A 14,278-nucleotide genomic window follows, 5' to 3' on the forward strand; every position below is an offset into this window, starting at 1 on the left:
AGGAATCGGGAAGATATGTATCCGCCCCCACATGCACCAGCGAAGCACGACGTGTTTTTACTAACGTCACAAAATGCCAGAGATGCGGGAAGTCCAACCATATGGCCTAGAGCTGCTGGGCTTCCTGTTGTAAGAAATGCCATACTGTCGGACACGAACAGGAGCATTGTCCGAAAAATAAGTGGCCGAATTCTCCCAAGAAGAGCGTGCCAGCAGCCAACAAAAAAAAGAAGAATAATCAGTCAAACGGGAGTACTATTCCAAGGGGAAACGAGCGTCTGGTAGGTTCTGCGCCGGCCTGAGTGGCCCAGCGGTTCTAGGCGCTACAGTCTGGAACCACGCGACCGCTACGGTCGCAGGTTCGAATCCTGCCTCGAGCATGGATGTCTGTGATGTCCTTAGGTTAGTTAGGTTTAAGTAGTTCTAAGTCTAGGGGACTGATGACCTCAGAAGTTAAGACCCATAGTGCTCAGAGCCATTTGAACCATTTGGTAGGTTCTGCCACCCACTCACGCCCCAAATGAAATACACAAACCCTATAAAAAGGGGAGAACACACTGAAGTGGCAAATTTAGTTTTAGAGGAGAAGCTCAGAGGTTAAGACAGTCCAAATCATTGTAGATACCGGAGCTCAGATTCGTGTTCTATTTGTTCCTAATAATGACAACCGTGTACTAAAACCGGCACGTTACAATATAAGTGGACTTGGAGACGAGATGACCACTCCTGCAGGCACCTGTATAACAGAACGGCACGTTGATGGGAAAAAGTATGTCCTTGATATGGAAGTAGTGATGAAACGCAGACGGGATTTTGATATTACCCTGGGGAACGATTTCCTAACACGTTATCAGGCTGTGGTAGAATATAGGACGCGCACTGTTCGGTTCAGTGATACACATCGCTGTCCAGACAGTGGGCGTGCGTCTCCTTCGTGAAGAACTTGTGAAGGGAGGCCTACCTCACAGGCTCCAACTGAACAGCGTAAATGGGCGTTGAAAACTATCACTCCTATAGCAATTACTGGTGGAATTGGAAAAGTTCTCTGGACTGAAATCAAAGATAGGGTACCTCCGAAATCGAAATTTCTGGTTGATCCACTCGTCCAGAATGACAAGCTGCAAATTCATGTTAAGAGAGGTCTAAGTAGACCTGAAGTAAAAGGGAACCAGTTCCAAATGCGTGTGCATGTTGACATTGTTAGTCAGTGGGATGTAGAAATCCCATGTGGCACAATACTAGCCAGTGGCGAAGGAGATATGCAAATAGAAGTTTCGAACCAGATTCAGTGTTAAGAGAAAATGCGTAAGCAGTTACCTGTGAGGAAGGTTTGCGCATTAGCACCTTCGTTAAGAAATCAGTTGAGAGGGAAGTTGGCACATTTGCCGGAGTCAGAGCACAATATTTTGTATATAGTTTTAGAGGAAATGCGCGGTTATTCGAGGAAAGGCAATACTTGCCAGCAACTGACTTCATACAGCACGAAATTCCCATGGGAGACGCTAGACCAATAGCGTAGAAACCGTATAGTTTACCCTATCAATTACAATCTGTTGCTGAAGATACGATTCAACAGGAAGATACTGATGTTCTGTAGGAAGCTGTGAAACCAATTGTAGAGGGAGAAATTTTCAATGTAAAATATGACATACTTCCAGATTCAGGAAGTCTAGTTAATGTAGTGTCACAAAGGTTGTATACAGCATGGATGGAATAAGGTAGAGAAATACCGAATTTTCCTGTAAAAAGGTGCTGTTGGTACAAATGGTAAAAATGTAAAGGAGCAAATCCCGATTACAGTAAAATTTAATGGGAAGTCTTACGATGTTTCAGCACTGGCTGTGACTGGACTGGCATTGCCTTTGATATTTGGTGTAGAGTGGTTAGCAAACCAGCAAGCGTACTTAGATTTTAGAAATGGGAATGTGAGGATAGTTAATAAATGAGAAGAGGAGGTTATTGCATTCAAGGGTTCCATGAATTCATGTAAGGAAATAGGATTGGCTAAGATTCAAATTGGCATGGAGTCAGAAGCTGTAACACAACATGTGTACAAAGGTGACACTGCAGGCTTGAATAAAATGCAGCGGAGATGGGAATATCAAATTAGAATCGAAGACTCTGAGAGAGCGCTTAAGAAGACGTTACCCTTGCTACAACAGGATGGGCGTAAGGAAATCAAAGATCTAGCAGATGTGTTGAGGAGGCACAGTCAGGTTTTTGCAGATGCAACTGGAGTAATCAAGGCAGCAGAATGCAAGCTAGAGGTGAAGGAGCATGAACCCTTCTTTTGCAAGGCCATATGCTATTCCACAAGCCAAACGTGAAGTTGTCAGTGAGGAGATTAGCAAGATGTTGAAAATGGGAATTATTGAACGTTCACCAAGCCAGTACAACAATCCCTTATTTGTTGTGGAGAAGAAAAATGGGAACGTCAGAATTGTGCTAGATGATAGACCAGTGAATAAAATCATACTGCCACAGAGAGACAGGCGTCAGAGTTGCTTCAAAAGTTTCATGGGGCAAAATTATTCAGCAGCATCGATCTGAAATCTGGATATTGGCAGATTCCACTGCATAAGGACCCAAGACAATATATAGCTTTCCTATATGAAGGAAAAAGCTACCAATGCTGTGTTCTACCTTTTGGGCTCAATATTTCTACATCAGCCTTCATTCGATCGTTAGACAGGGTGTTAGGAGAGCAGCTTCTGAAGAAAGTTACATGTTATGTAGATGACATTCTCATCGCTACAACGACGTGGGATGAATATGTGCAGACTTTGGATGCTGTCTTGACTGCATTTGAGAGTAATGGTGTAATTGTGAACATAGATAAATCAGAATCTGAAAAAGACTTGATTCATTTCTTGGGACACATAATTAGTGAACAAGGGATTGAACCAGATGAGGCAAAGTTGCAGGCTATAAAGGATTTTTCTGTGCCTCGCTGCAAGAAAGAATTAAGGGGATTCCTTGGATTAGCTGGATTCTATAGGAAATTTGTGAGTGATCAGTCATTAAATAGTTCTCCCTTGCTAAATCTTTTGAAAGCTAAAACACTATGGCAATGGACCGAACACTGTAAGAGGGATTTTGAGGATATCAAGAGGCATCTGTGTAATCCACAAATTTTGTCACACCCAGACATAGAAAAGGACTTTTATATGGCTTGTGATGCATCAGGCTATGGACTTGGCGTACATCTATATCAAATTGATGACAAGATTGAAGGAGGAATAAGGGCAACAGCTTTTTGCGAATCGTGCATTGACCAAGTGGGAGCGTCAGTATACAATTACGGAACGTGAAGCATTAGCAATTCTTTGGGGATTCAGTAAATTTTGGTATTGCCTGGCAGGTAGAGTGACGAAGGTGATAACAGACAATAAGACACTTTCCTTCCTGACTGAAAGTATATTATATCATAGGAGATTAACTAGATGGGCTATTGCACTTCAGGAGTATCTATTTGATATTATCTACAGAGCAGGGGACTCAAACATTGTACCGGATGCCTTGTCCAGAATGCTACCTGGTATGGAGGACGTTAATGTAAGTGGACCCCAAGAAAATATATTGCGTGTTAGTCTTATGAAAGGTGTTCCACATAAGACTTATGTGAAGAATTTATTTAAAAATATACTCCGTGAGCAGAATTTGGGTCCAGCACTGAAGCTAGTTAAGACTAGGTATGGTTGTGCGGGTCAAGAGAAACTTCGGAAATACAACCTGGTTCATAATAATGTCTTATATAGACGTACTGATGAAACAAAACAGGAATAGAGAGTCTGTATTCCAGAGCACGCTATAGAGCGGTTGATTTGGTACACCCACTACAGCAATTCACACTTTGGTGCAGACAAATTCATCGAGAAATCAAGGAGATAATGTCTATTCTTTGACATGAGCAAAACGGTACGGAGGTTATTGCGAACTTTTGATGCCTGCCAAATGGCTAAGACTACAACAACTAGACATCAAGGTCCTATGCATCCAATCATTCCAAATGGAACTGAGGATGTAGTTGCAATTGATTTCCTCGGCCCTTTGCCAAAGTCGCAAGGAAATTTTACTCAGATTATGATGGTATTGGATGTAGGATCAAAATACGTAATATTTTACCCACTGAAAAGAGATGTTAGCAAGATGATGGTGAAGAAGTTGGTTGATGACTATTTTATAAATGTTTGTAAACCAAAGAGGATACTTACAGACAATGGTCCACAATTTATGTCCAAAGAGTGGAAGGAGCTGCTGCGTCAAAATAACCCTGAACAAGTCTTAATTACAAAATATAGACCAGCCTCGAATCCAGCAGGATGGATCGTGAAGGAGATTAATCGTATGTGCAGAACCTACTGTCATCACACGCATAGCCACTGGAGGGACTTTTTGAAAGACTTTGAGGATGTACTTAACAGCAGGCCACATATGTCCACAGGTTTTGCACCTTGTGAGCTGTTGTTAAACCAGGAACCAGAGTCGGTATTTACCGAAGTCATTAAGGATGTCACCAGGACCACAAACAGTGCTGTCCCAGTGTTTAGATGACTGTGCCAAGACCCTGGTATGTTGGTAGCTCATTTCGTGATTTTCGGACAAACAGTGCTCTCCGACCGCCGACTTGTTAGGGTACCTAAGTCAAGTGTGCCTCTGATGTTGTCGGCAACGATCTTCGATGGTGCGCACTATCTGTCCAATATAAGTCTTCCCACACTGACACGGAATCTTCTATATGCCGGCCTTCCGCAAACCGAGATAGTCTTTGACACTTCCCAATAATCCTCGTGTTTTATTGGGTGGGCAAAAGACAGTTCCTACTCGGTGTTTCCTCAATATTCGTCCTATTTTCCCCGATAGTGCGCCAGTATACGGTATATAGGCAGTGGCTATCTCTTCCTCCGTGACTTCTTCCGTCTCCACACGCTGTACTGTAGAGGTGGGGCGGAGAGCGCGTCCGAACTGCCATTCCGAGTACCTGTTTTTCCGGAATACAGGTTTGAGGTGTTCCAGCTCAGGGGGCAGACTCTCTGTGTCAGAGATGGTGAGCGCCTGTGCACAAGTGTTTTTAGCACCCCATTCCTCTGCGAAGGGTTGTGGCAGTTATCCACATGCGAATACAGGTCTCCCGGTATACCCTGTGGCCCAGGGTGCCATCCGCTATTCTTTTGACCATGACGTGCAGGAATTGTAATCTTCTTCCTGCTTCGGTCTCCAGAGTGAATTTAATGTTCGGATGTATGGAGTAGAAGGTATGTAAGGAAGTCTAGGAGCTTGTCCCTTCCATGAGGCCAGATCACGAACGTGTCATCCACGTAAAAGAGAAAACAAGTAAGTTTCCATTTGGATGACTCCAAAGCTTCCTCCTCGAAGTACCCCATATAGAAATTCGCGACCCAGGCGAGAGTCAGATCCACATTGCGACTCCTTCTGTTTTTTCATAGCATTCACCATTAAAGAGAAAATACGTGGAGGTCAGAACATGCCTGAAAAGGTCGATCGTCTTCTCGTCAAATTTCTGTGCAATAAGCTCAACTGACGCTCGAAGAGGTACCCTGGTGAATAATGAAACAACGTCAAAACTCACTAGGATATCTGAATCTTCCAGCCTGAAGTTGTCGAGACGTTTTACGAAATCCACAGAATTACGAATGTGATGAGGGCATTTACCCACATAAGGGCTTAGTAATTCTGCCAGGTATTTGGCCAGCAAATATGTAGGTGCCCTAATGTTGCTGACAATTGGACGTAATTCTTTGTGGACTCCACCATCTCTGACGCAGAGAGTCTGCCCCATGAGCTGGAATACCTCAAAACTGAATGCGGGGAGAAACGGGTACTCGGAATAGCAGATCAGATGCGCTCTCCGTCCCACCTCCACAGTACAGCGTGTGGAGACGGAAGAAGTCACGGAGATAACCACTGTCTATATACCATATACTGGCGCATTATCGGGGAAAATAGGACGAATATTGAGGAAACACCGAGTATGAACTGTCTTTGGCCACCCAATAAAACACGAGCATTATTGGGAAATGTCAAAGACAATCTCGGTTTGCCGGAGGCCGGCAAATACTAGATTCCGTGTGAGTGTGGGAAGGCTTATATTGGACAGACAGTGCACACCATCGAATATCGCTGCCGAGAACATCAGAGGGACACTTGACTTAAGTACTCCAACAAGTCGGCGGCCGCGGAGCACTGTTTCTCCGAAAATCACGAAATGAACTACCAACATACCAGGGTCTTGGCACAGACATCTAAACACTGGGACAGCGTCGTTATAGCGGCTATCGAAATTCGTACCAGGGTTGGACTCATCAACCGAGATTGCGGCTATAGTCTCAGCAAGGCATGGGGACCAGCATTGAGTCTAATTAAAAAGACGCTTAGCAAAGAAAACGAACGGGCGACCTGGGCGGACGAGGCAATTATGCCGACGCCACCACAGACGCCGACGCCTGCGTCTCAGCGACCGCAGACGCGGGGAGGGGACTTAAATCGGCCGCCCGCCCTCAGGAGTTCAGTTCGTCAGCGCACCTGACGATGGCGACATTTCTGATCGCCGAAATATTGTGTCCGTTGGACACAATGGACCAGCAGTACAGCCGTGGACTGTTTGAGCAATGAAAATGTTGGTTAATGAAAGCTTTCAAGACTATCATATTGAATCTGTGAAGCCCTTTTGGAACTAAGCGGAACGACAGCTTATACTGTTGTTTGTGACTGTCCTTTTCCCTTTTTTGTATGTAATCTTGAACAACATAAGATTGCCACATTGTTTACATGTATTTATAAATAATGGCATGAACATTTCAAGTATAAAGATAAGCTGTCAATCTCTTTTCTTAAAATATATTTATTGCCTTAATGACAAAACAGGTGTAGTATAAGGCTCAAATGTTTGATCATAGACACTGTGGTCCTGTTTACACAACACCGTGTGGCTGTACGTTTGTAAACGGTTTATGAAAAAATGGCTGCATTTATATATTTATATCCTAAAAGTAAAACAAAAGTTTTTGATAAAAATAAACGAAAGGTAGATCAGTAGACAGAGCGCTTGCTGGCGAAAGGCAGAGGCTGCGTCTTTCACACTTTTAATCTGTTAGCAAGTTTCATACAACGGACCTTCGGCTGCAGGGTGAAAAAATGTGTTCTGGAATCATCTCCAGGCTGTGACTAATTCTTGTCTCCTCAGTATCCTTTCTTCCAGGAGTTCTAGCCTAGCAAGTTTTGCAGAAAAAAGAAAAACTTCTGTTAAGTTTGGAAGGTTGAAGACGAGGTAACTGCGGAAGTAAATTTGTGACGACGGATCGTGAATGATGTCTGGAAGTGATGGCAGACCATCTGTCCGCGACAGGCAAAGGTGTCGAGTTCCAGTCAACATAGTTTTAATCTGCTAGGAAGTTTCAGCGTATTGGTCTCTCAGTGACACGGATTTTAGTTTCATTTCTAATTTTGGAACAAAATACCAGCAGAAAAGCTACAGAAACTGTAAATGAACCGTTTAATATTATTTTTACATTGTTATGGTTGAAGGTGAATATACTGTTTTATTGCTTACGGCATGAGGCCAGATAATATGAAACTGGATCATCATATTACCACATTTTCTTTAGCACACTGGACGCGCATTTGGGTGGACGACGGTTCAATACTGCGTCCGGCCATCCTGATTTAGGTTTTCCGTGATTTCCCTAGATCACTTCAGTCAAATGCCAGGATGGTTCATTTGAAAGGGCGCGGCGGATTTCCTTCCCCATCCTTCCCTAATCCGAGTTTGTGCTCCGTCTCTAATGACTTCGGTGTCGACGGGACGTTAAACACTAACTTCCCCCTCATTTTATTGTAGTCCTGAAATGTTTCTCATACTTGGCGGAAGATCACACGGGGACACAGTATATTGGTTCAAATGGCTCTGAGCACTATGGGACTTAACATCTGTGGTCATCAGCCCCCTAGAACTTAGAGCTACTTAAACCTAACTAACCTAAGGACAGCACACACATCCATGCCCGAGGCAGGATTCCAACCTGCGGCCGTAGCGGTCACGCGGTTCCAGACTGAAGCGCCTAGAACCGCACGGCCACAACGGCCGGCTTCACAGTATATTCCAAGGCTAATAAAGGTATCTGGTAAATATGTTTTGCCGCTACATTTTCATTTTAGAATAATAAATATTTGTCGTTGGCTGATTGTGGTAAGTGTGTAACGAATTTAAATTTTTAAGTAAATTTTAGTACTGATACCACATTACGGTACTTAATGTTGCATTATTCTGTAAGATCAATAGTCATATTTCTAATTTTGTCATCCCTAGGCCTAAACTTTGACGTCTGCGTTAGTGGCCGTTAAGATTCCACACAGTTTGTCACTAGGAAGCTACAAAAATAAGCAATTTTGTGTGAGAACTGGTGTTATATATATTACATCACTGTTTGTCAGCTTTAGTGTGTCCTGACCCAATTCAACGACGAGAGAAGAGTTTCCATTGAAACGCATGGAAGTGATAATGTGTGCATAAATGGAGTACAGTCATCGCGTAATTCTCAGCTGTACTCAAAGTAATCGCCACGTTTACATTTAGATATAGAATAGCAGGAAACTGCGATCTTTTGCAGCCCTTGCTGGATTAGTTCTCAAAGGAGTGGGTCCGTGTTTGACAGTTGCAGCAGACAAATCCACTTGAGTGTGATGTGTTCAATGCTGTTGTGTATCTGGGAATGTCCTTACATTCACATGCTCATGTAACATATGAAGGGCTTATTTCAATAGTGGACTTGTACCAATATTGAAATAAGTCCTTCATATATGCCTATTAACTTTTTCAAGCCTCTTGAACACACTCTCTCGGTTAAACACTGAATTTAATCAATATTTTGGTTGGGAATTACACGCGTAATTACAACGATAGGAAACGAATTAGTACAGGTATAACTAAACTAATAAATTAGTAAAATTTTTCTTCGGCTTTTTTAAAGTGTGTGCACGTATACGATTATAATAAATAAAGTACTCTGGAACTGGTTATTACAGAAACTTGTGTCCAGCGAGTGTGAAGTACTCAGCCTACCCAAGATTTTTGTGTGTGTCGTTAGTATACGAGCGATGATTTTTAAAGAGAAAGGCTTCGCGTTAAAAACATAGACACGTGAATGAAACTCTGAAAACGATTTGTAAGATTTTAACGAAAGATGTTATTCAGTATCGATTTTATTAGTGACGGTCCTACTCAGTCTACTAAAACGACCACGTGTGTGGACACTCCGCGTGCGTGTGCATGTGTTCATGCGTGTGTATGTGCCTGTGTATATGTGAGTGTGTGTGTCTGAGTTGGGGAAGGGGAAGTGGGATCTATATTGAAGTTCCCGGAAAACACATCACCGTCCGCATCAGCCGTTTTCGATCTGTACTGACAGCCTCTCGCCCGTATTAGCACTCAGTGCTGACTGACCTTTCGGTTTCTCTTGCCATTAATAGAAGAATATTTAAAGACTCTCCCCTGTAGAGTTACCAGTAAATGCCCGCAATTAAACTTGTCACCCTCGTCTGACGGACGCGTTCAATAGTTCAATAGTTCATGAGGTTTCAGAGAATAGACGTAGCACCTAAATAAATCCTTTGTGCCCTTTGCGGAATCTTCATCTGACATTCTGTTCGCAGGAGCTTCTCTGTGGAAGGTTTTAAAAAAAAGTTAATTCTGTGTTTTGCCTACATTTGCTTTACGAATAACAAAAGTGCATTGTTTTTGCTTTATCAAAAAACTTTATTTGCATTCACATCTGCACCTGCATGTACATGATTACTCTGCAGTTCACAATTAAGACCTGCCAGGGGATTTATCGAACGACCTTCCCGCTGTTTCTCTACCGTTCCACTCTGAAGCAGCTCGCGGAAAAAACGAAAGTTCTTCAGTGCGGGCTCTGATTTCTCTTATTTTATTATGATGATCATTTCTGCCTATTTAGGTCGGGGCAAACAATATATTTATGTAAAACACAATGCTCAAGAGGTTGCAAGAGAATAATCCTTATTAGAGCGTGCTTGAAGTTTTGGACCCATTTTTATCATATAAACGATCAAGTGCTTCATTAAAATTTCATGAATATGATCAGGTGATACTGTGTATAATTAATAAAAGGTTTATTTGTGGATCGTCATCAGTACTGACGAAACGTATGATGCTCCGAATCATTCTATATCTCCAGTCTTTTTAAACACAAAAAACAACACATGCGTAATTTTCAATCTATAGATGAGCAAGTATTACATGTTTATTAAAAACATTTGTTTTATAAATTAAATGGTTTGTTCTGACTTTATCGGAGCAAGAAAAAACCGCTTTATTTATCAAACAAATATTTCTGTACTGTCCTCAAAAAATGGTCACACCAATAAAGTTGTTTATTAAAATGTATGCTTATAACCACGTATTATTTTTATACTCTTTCCAGTTAATTTAAATATATATTTCATGCCTTAAATAACCTTTGCTGATTAATTACAATAATAACGAGGGCTTTTACACCCGAAGACAATTTCAGTTAATTTATGTTGGGTATACTATTGAAATAAATGTACTGTTTCTAATATTTTCGTAACGAGCAAAGTTAGAAGAAAGGCATTTGTGCTGGTTAATGCCACTCTGGTAAGTAAACAAAATTTGCTTGATACATTTTTTATAATGGTTAAGTACAAAAAATTATTGGGGATCGTCAGGATAGTGAGGTATAAGTGTTAGATTTATGTACACGGCATCCTGAGTTGCAGAGTAAATTACGGGCAAGAGGTTTACCATGCAGAGCTTGACCGATTGTCTACATATCCTGCCAGACAAAAAAAGTGAAGCACGCAGATGAAGAGGAGGAACAAAATGCAATTCAGTGGGTTGAGAGGGTATGTGATGTTATACCAGTCACTACAAAATCGAGTCCAGTTTACAAAGAATTTGGCAGTATGAGCCCACATATCAGTATGACACTGAACCCCGTTTGGCCTGGATGCATGTACTGATTCGTTTGGGAAGAGAAGCATGAAGCCCGTATCTCGTGGTCGTGCGGTAGCGTTCTTGCTTCCCACGCCCGGGTTCCCGGGTTCGATTCCCGGCGGGGTCAGGGATTTTCTCTGCCTCGTGATGGCTGGGTGTTGTGTGCTGTCCTTAGGTTAGTTAGGTTTAAGTAGTTCTAAGTTCTAGGGGACTGATGACCATAGATGTTAAGTCCCATAGTGCTCAGAGCTATTTGAACCATTTTTTAGAGGCATGAAGCCACTGTATCTGTTTGCTTGTCCTGATGGTAGATGCGGACTTAGTGGGTTCTAAGACAGTGAGTTAAGTTAGTATTTACTAAATTTCTTATACTTAACTCGAATAACAGCAAGTCTAGAGCACAATCCGATGTGAGTCCTTGAAATAGGCCAGATTGATATCCAATCACAGCAGAGGCCTATGCTTCGACTACACAGCCAGAACTGAATTAACAAACTGACTAGACATCAGTGTGACGTCCTTTTGTCGGCTCCGTGGCGGTGCTGGCTGCGTGGGCTGAAGAGGGTGCGTCTCGGAGCCGGCGGCAAATTGGCGGTGTAGTCCCTTGGCTTACTGCCAACATTTACACCTGGACTGGCAAGGTGTGGTATCGATAGCTCACGATATCACGTTTCTCCCCCACCCCCTTCCCCCCAAAACTCCTCGCCGTCATCTTGTGCTGGAGTCAGGAACGACGATGAGAAGTGTTAGGTGGGAGATCTGGAGGTCTGGCTGTAGGTGCCATGCAGGAGGCAGGAGCCAGAACTTCAGTCAGTGACAAGCCCCTGTCCGAAAATATTCATCTTGGAACACCAGAAAACATCTGCGAAACAAAAGGCCATAGATTGGGCACCCACGTCCAGGGAAGGAGCACCTTTCCCTAATGGCAGAGGTGCAACGGCGACTGGAGGACCCCCGGTGTCCTACCAGAAGTCGACTGGGGCAGCGGGCACTGCTGTGAAGGCGACGGTGCTGTGCCGACGTCCATGCGCCCCATGTCCGGCGCGTGTGGCGTGGGACTCGAGGAAGGCGAAGACCGCTGAGGCTGTATGATTCTCTTGGGAACCGAATATATGAATGAGAAACCCACTGCAGGGTTATATAGCACACACAAACGAAGCAGATTTCGATGGCACTTTTGCAGCCCAATGGGATGCTGTACAACATATAACGAGTGGCTCACGACTTTGGTGGTAACATCTTGTTCCCAGCACCTGTTTCTGCCAAAAACACTGAAAAAGCATGCACGTTAAACTTAGAACGCAGTGGACGATGGGCCGATTGCTGTGGTGTACGCATCAGCTGAAGCAGTGCCCTATTTCAGCGTCTGTTGGTGATTTGCTGTTGGGTGGCTGGGGATGGTGGGAAGAGACCTAAAGCCTCCGAACATGTGTGGAAAACACCTAACTCGTTCCTCTGTTGCTTGAAAGTCCTGACGAAGCATTCTGCTTCACTACTACGTAGGTGATGCCACTGAAATCACAAAACTGCTGAAAGTCTGCTGATGCGACTGGGGTCCAGTTTCTGAAGTCAGCACTACAGGTAAATTTGATATAAAAGACCATTGTTTGACTCTTGATGGTGCTAGGCATTGTGGTGAATTCCGTGGCAACACAAACGGAAATTCGCTGATGGCGCGTATCACAATAAGCGTGCAGGAATTCCAGTAGGGACCCACAAAGTCAATATGCAAGCACTGCCCTGAGACACTGCACCCGGGCCAATCAAAAAAATTTTTTAGTGGAGCAGCCTGGTGTTCCGCACGCGACAAATATTGTGAAATCAGTTGTTCTATCTGAGCATCCATAGTGACCCATGTGCAATGGCGTCGGGTGAGCTATTTATTGTGTACAGTGCCCCAATGGCCTTGACGGAGAAGGCGAAGACTTTCCATCTAAAGCAAACGTGGCACTGTCATATGGGATTGAACATAGTCTCTATGTAGGAGGATGACTCCTGCTGGACAGATAATCTCTACTGAAGCGCAAAATATGACATGCGACTAGATTTCTAACCTGCTTAATTGAATATGGCCAACCAGCATGGAGTTAGTGCAACAGAATCTTTCGATTGAGGCTAGCAGCTGTTGCATGAGTAATCTGTTGGTGGTCTGTGGAAAAATCATCAAGTGTTTCATTGTAGTGGGCATCAAAGTCAAAGCAAGAAAATTCTAAGGTGTCAGACACTGAATTAGTGCCGTCTAGTAGCCAAGAAAGAGCTCCACATTCAATTGCTTAGCTGTTGTTCTGCGCAAAATTTCATACTGATAATTGGATAGAAGTAGATAGCATTGCTCCAACTTTTGCGCCATGTATGGAGGGACTGGCTTTGAAAGACTGAACAATAAGGTGAGAAGCTCGTGGTTCATCACCAAGTAGAATTTCTGCCATACAAGTATTGGTGGAATTTAGTGACCCCATATTTAAGATCAAGATCTTCATTCTCAGTCTGCAAATAGTTGCATTGCGCTTTGTTGAGGAGTTTGGACGCGAAAGCAACTGGCTTATTCAATGATCTAACTCTGTGCAAGAAAACAGCGCCAGCCCCTTAAGAAACTATGTCAACTGCCAACATGACTGACTTGGCAGTATCAAACTGTACCAAATATCGATCACTCAATAAAGCTTCTTTCAGTTTCTGAAAATCGACTTGAATCCCCCTATTCCACTCCAGTGGAACATTCTTCTGTCGAAGACGGTGTAATAGATCTTCAATCTACGCAGTGTTTGGAATTAACTGATGCAATAGGTTAGCTTATCCGACATAGCTTCGAGTTCACTGACTTTCCTAAGAGCTCCCAGGTCCCATATTACAGTTAAGTGTGACTAAAAGTTGGAAACTCTGACTTTGTAATGTGTCCCAAATATTCCGTCTCAGTCTGGAAGAATGAATACTTGGCTTTATTATACTTTAACCCAGCAATCTAGAGCACTTGAAACAATTTCCTGAGAATGGAAAGAAATTCATCGGCAGTACGATCTGAAACTACTGTGTCGTAAAAAAAAGTTTGAGCAAGAAACTGTTGCAGTCAACTGTGTTAAGCAGTGTTCAAAAATTGTGGGTGCGGACATAATGCCAAACGGCAACCGCAAAAACTTAAAGTATCCCATGTCACTGTTGATCAGAATAACGCGTTGGGTCCATTTATCCAACGGTAGCCGCAAGTAAGCATCGCGAAGATCAGTACTGGAAAAGAAGTGACCTGCATCAACCCTTTCCACAAGCTCCTCAGACCATGGTAGAGTA

Source organism: Schistocerca americana, chromosome X (genome assembly GCF_021461395.2).
Source record: "Schistocerca americana isolate TAMUIC-IGC-003095 chromosome X, iqSchAmer2.1, whole genome shotgun sequence".
NCBI lineage: Eukaryota > Metazoa > Arthropoda > Insecta > Orthoptera > Acrididae > Schistocerca > Schistocerca americana.